Here is a 6,000-nt window from a genome sequence, read left to right on the forward strand (position 1 = left end):
GATTTATATTATAGTTTGGTTATGCAGTACAAACTTGTAAAGTTGACAGATATCTTTTACCTCAAACACAGAACAGAAATCTTTACCTGCTTTGTGCACACTGTACATTCCATACTTGGGATACTACAGATGTATGTTACCTTTAAAAGTTTGTGTCTTTTCAGAACAAAAGGATCAGACATCAATGAAGACAAGTAGCCCAGGTGATTCAGCCTCTCAGAATGCCCCTGTTGCAGTTTCCTCAAAAATCAGCATCCAGAGCAACTTCAACGCTGCTGGCTGATACAGTCCAGCCTCCCAGACTATTCTAGACAGGACTTCAGACAAGCCCTGCATTTTCCTATTACATAGAGACTGAACAACAAATGATACAGCTAGCTCTCCCAGGACTTGACCATTATCCCTTTTTCTCAGGGGACCCTGAAGATGCTGCTACCCCCAGACAACAGAAAGTAATTTTAAGAACATGATGCCCACATTCCCAAGAGGAGGGGTGTGTTATTTTTTTTCTCATAGGCTGTTCACTTACTACAAATATTGACATTTCAACAGTGGAAACTAAGATTTTATAAAGGTGATAGGGTTTGCTAAGTATGCCTCAATATCCACTTAAACTTTCTATTTCTGACACTCCAACCTCTGTAGGTTTGGCTGGACACATGGCTGACCACCTGAGGATGAGAATTCTGAGTCTCCATTGTTGCTGTATGTGTCATGGGATTGAATTGTAGTCAATAGAATGTGGCCAGAAGTGATTGTAACTTGTAGATCACTCCCTTTAACCTTGTGTCTTCTGCCACCATCTGTGTCTCATAGTCCATATGATAAGAGTACAGATACGTGATGTTGAATTCAATAATGCAATTAAGACATACAAAATTTCAAGTCCGTGGATGACCACATAAAGCTTAGACTTCCTACTTTGAAACATGTATTGTTATTACTGTGTGTGTTTATGTGACCACAATGTGGGCACACGAGGGAATTATCTGTGAGGGACTTTTTGTAGGGAGAAACAACTTGCAGAATTCACAGCCTATCAAAGTAGCAATTGTACCAAAGTCCAATTTGGTGACCCAATGAGTTTTATTTGGTCTACTACCAAGAGCCTGGGCCAAGGGTGACAGAAGCAGGGATGACTCACAAGTCCTGTCACTGTGTCACAGAGAAGCCCACCCTAACACTCACAATGTTTTGTGAGCGGGTGACAATTCATGAAAGCTCTATTCATGGATCCCTATACACGACTTGCTGGTGGCTCAACATATTCAAGAGTGTCCTCTTGGCAGGGCTGGTTGTCAGTCTCTTCTCTCAACAGTTGTTTACTCTCCTATGAAGCTGGAGAGGGGCCTTTGAGAATCTTCCAAGTTACTACCTTATCCAGACATAAGATGCCTTTTTACCTCCCTAGTCTCATGAACCTCTACCTCCCTACTACAGGGAATGTATCAGTTTGGAGAAAGTGCTATACAACTGGCCCTGAGGTGGAAGAATAAGAAGGAGTAGGGATAACTTTGTTGCAGAGTTGGTTCTAGGGATGGGGTCTGAGGTGAACAGGATTGCATAGCATGTGCCTTTACCCCCTGAGCTGACTTGGGGCCCTGCACTGCCTATTTCTAAAGTAAAAGGAAAATAATGGATCTGACTCAATTCACTGTTATTTTGTTCGCTATTAGGGTGGTTAAACCAATATTCTAACAAGTGCATTACCTTGTCAGAGAGCACACAGCAGCAGAGGCAGACCTGGGGCATCCTCAACCTGCCATATCCTTTGACAAACACAATGCCCAGCCAGAGGAGAATGCTCCCTGATGCCCTCTGTCAATGCACTGATGTGTTCTAAGAGTTCAGTAAACATCTGAAAACAGTCATCCATCGCTGACAGTTGTATGCTCTGATTTATGACAATCAGAGCAAAGGCTCCTCTAAAGTGGAGTTCATCTGATTCTGTTAAGTGATCTGCTTTTTGGAAGTGAGCTCTGTTTATCACTCTTCCGAGGTTCTGGCTCATTTTCCATGGAGCATAAGTCTATTTGGGAGATGTTACGTTTGCTGATTGTTTTCAAATGAACTCTTCTCCAGGCATGTTTTTCGCTGTAATCCTGTTTACATGCCTCCATCTTACCACCTTTGTATAGCTCTTCCTAGCCCATTCTAAAAACAGGAGTCTACATAGCTGGTATTGAGCCAACACCTACTAGTACAACCACACTTGTTCCCAATAAAATACTGCACAACTTCTATATTGGTGACTAGCCAACATGGCCTGCAAGACCTCCCCACTGCCCTAGCCTCTGTGATTCTTTGTCAAGCACTCCACAGAATTAACAGTCCCCAGAAACCAGGTGGAAACCTCCATTTCCATGACCCAGTATCTTTCATCTTAACTGGCACTTCTAGCAATTGCTAGCATTTCAAAATGTCTCTGGAAAGTCAGGCATGCTAGCACACACATTCAATCCCAGCACTCAGGAAGCAGAGACAGGTGAATGTCTTTGAATTTCAGGTCAGCTTGGTCTACAAAGTTAGTTCCAGGACAGTCAGCACTATACAGAGAAATTCTGACTCAAACAAAACAAAACAAAAAGTTTCTGGAGTGATAGCCAGTTTGTGTCTTGCAAAGCAAGTCCATAAAAATTTCAAGTTGGGTGGTGGTAGTGCACACCTTTAATTCCAGCATTTGGGAGGCAAAAGCAGGCAGATATCTGTGAGTTTGAGGCCAACCTGGTCTCTAGAGCAAGTTTCAGGACTGACTACATAGCTACTAAAAAACCCTGTCTCGAAACACAAACAAACAAAAATTTAGTATCTTGTCAATTGTCAGTTTCCATAGGTAATAACTCCTTCAAAAGAACCTGTCAGTAACCAAAATAAATAAATAAATAAATAAATAAATAAATAAATAACCTATCAGTATAAAGATACTAGCAATAATAATAATAATATAATTTTAAAAGCTGCTATCCTCTTGATAGTTCTACATCTTCACAAAACTATGTGCATACCCTTATGATTCAAGGCCTGTGTTTGTAATATTATCCAAAGTCTTCCCTACCAAATCCCTCTCACTATAACACACAAACACAGATAAACACACACAAACACACATAGACATACATATACAGACACACACAAACAATACACATAGATGCAGACACATATACAGACAGACACACATACACACACACATAGAAGTAAACACATGTAAGCTAACAGAACCATGCTATAGAGAAATGAATTAAATCATACATAATTCAAACCTACTTTCTGTAGCCTAGCTACTGTTCCTGCATAACCCTACAGTCTTTGAAGGAAAGGCGTTCTGCTAGCCTACAGCGTTAAGACACAATCCCTGTAGCTGCAGTCCATTTCTGCATGAAGCCTCACTTGGGTTGGTAATTAAAGAGTAAGCCCTCCTCAAGCAACCTCACCTTTTTCTCTTCCACTTTGACAACTCTAATATAATTGATATGACTTTTATGGTTAGCTACAGTGACATTACTTGAAAAACAGAAAACACATGCTGTAAAGCATTTGCATTTTCCCTGGTGTTTAATCAGCAAAATAAATGTTAGCAGCCATTATTGGTGTTAGTATCAGTAACAGTATTGTTACATCTACAAAGACTAAATTTCTCTTGTCTTTCTGCTTAAGCTCCCATGTGGCTCTGATCTCAGGCTTTCTGTTGCTGAGAGAAAAGAACACGACTAAAAACAACTTGGGAGGAAAGGGTTTATTTCAGACTACAACTCTCAGGTCTCTATTGCTGAGGACAGTCAGGACAGGGATTCAGTTAGGAACCTGGATTCAGGAACTGACACAGTGGCCATGGTGGAGTGGCTTGATCAATATGAGTTGCCCGGTCACCTTTCTTATACAATTCAAGATCACCTGCCTAGGGGTAGCGCCACCTGGTGTGGCAGGCCACTTGTTTGTTTCCTGGCAACACAGACCCCTGAAAATAATCACACAGAAACTATATTAGTTAAATCACTGCTTGGCCAATCACTTAAGGGTATGCTAGCTAGCTCTTATATCTTTGGTTAATCCATTTCTATTAATCTGTGTATTGCTACATGGCTGTGGATTACGGTAAAGTTCTGTTCAGCATCCGGCATCTCTCTCCAGTGGGGCTACATGGCTTCTCTTTGACTCTGCCTACTCTATATATCTCTTTTCCAGCCTGGGTATATTCTGTTAAGCCTTTGGCCGAAAGCAGCTTCTTTATTCATCAACCAATAAAAGCAGCACATATACAGAAGGACTTCCCACACCAGCCACCAACAGTGGTCTACGCCCTCCCGCATTAATCATTAATCAAGAAAATGTCTGATAGTCTTGTAGTTCACTATCCAGGGAAATCAGAGCAGGAACTCAAGTAGAAACCTGGAGATAGGAGAAGAGGCCCTGGAGGAATGCTGCTTGCTTGTTTGTTGCTCATGGTTTGCTCAAAATGTTTTCTTGTAGCACCCAAGACCACCTTCCCAAGGGTGGTACCAAGGATAGGCCTCCCCATATCAATCATTAATCAAGATAATACCCCATAGGTTTGCCTATAGACCAATCTTACAGAGGCATTTTCTCAGTTATGGTTCCCTTTTCTCAGATAACTCTAGCTTGGGTCAAGTTGATTCAAAACTAGCCAATCCAGCTCCCCTTGCTTTTCTGTCTTTCTTTTTCTCTCCCAATGCCAAGGGTTGAACCTAAAACCTTGCAGAGGATAGGCAAACACTTTACCTTCTGAGCTACATTCCTAGCCCTTCCCAAACTGTAATATTTATATTATTATTTATATTTTGCTTATAATGATTGTGAACTTGGCAATATCTAGAGTCCCATAGGAAACAAGCCTCTAGGCACACCTGGCAGGATTCTCTTGATTAGATTAACTGGGATGGGGAGACCCATTCTGAAAGTGGGCTTGGGTCCTTGACTATAGAAAAAGAAGAAAGTGAACTGAACACAAGCATTCATTATTCTCTGCTTGCTGATGGAGATGCCATGTGAGCTGCTCCACTCTCTGCTCCCTGATGGAGATACCATTTGAGCAGCTCCTTCAGGGTCCTGCTGCCTGATTGCCCTTCCAGGGTGGGCTGTACCTTCCTTCCTTGAGTTGCTTTTGACAGTCTATTTCACCACAGACACAGAAAAGCAAGTAAGACGCGATTATTTTCCTTGCTGGTGTTTAAACAACCGGATAAATGTTCGCAGTCATTATTGGTGTTTGTATCAATAATTGTCTGGTTATATCTAGATTGGATAAATTTCTTTATAGTGTACAGTGTCCTTTGAGGAGGAGTGTATCTTATTTCTAGCCCTCTCCTCATATCTTGCTTCTTCCATTCAGGTCTGCGTTAGCTGTCTCTTACCCACGGCCACCCGGAATTTATCACACAGATGTAACCCACAGAACCTCTCCATTTTCTAGACAATAGCTGTGTACAGACAGGCGCTGTGGTTTGCATCAGGATATTCTCCGACAGGGCTCATCTTGTCGCACTAATTTGAAAGCTGCAGAGCTTTAAGGTGAGGCCTGGATGGCACAAGCAGGTGATTATGGTTAAGCCTTTGAAAGTCATACCTGCCTCTGGTTCTGTCCTGTGCTCCCCGCTTCCTAGTTGGCACCATTGTAAGAATCTTGGTCACAAACTTCCACACAGAATTACTCCCATCCATACCTTCCCTACTGTAATGGATTGAACTTTATCTAATCCAAAGTGAGTTTTTCCTCTCTGAAGTTGTCTCTGCCTGGAATTTGACCAAAATAACTCAAAAATAATTAATACAAAAAGAGAGTCATCAAACTTTCCCTTGTTGAGTGTCTTCATAGGTTTTCTGGCAGTCTATGCATGGCAAGTCAATATTTGAAGAGGAACTTGTGCTCTCTCTTGAAATAAATCAGTGCTTTCATTTTGAAGCAATTCATATCCTTTGTAATAAGACTGAAACCAAAACAGAAACATGAATTTATACGTAGCTTCTATATGTCAATATATGAAT

This window comes from Chionomys nivalis, chromosome 13, assembly GCF_950005125.1.
Source record: "Chionomys nivalis chromosome 13, mChiNiv1.1, whole genome shotgun sequence".
Classification (NCBI taxonomy): domain Eukaryota; kingdom Metazoa; phylum Chordata; class Mammalia; order Rodentia; family Cricetidae; genus Chionomys; species Chionomys nivalis.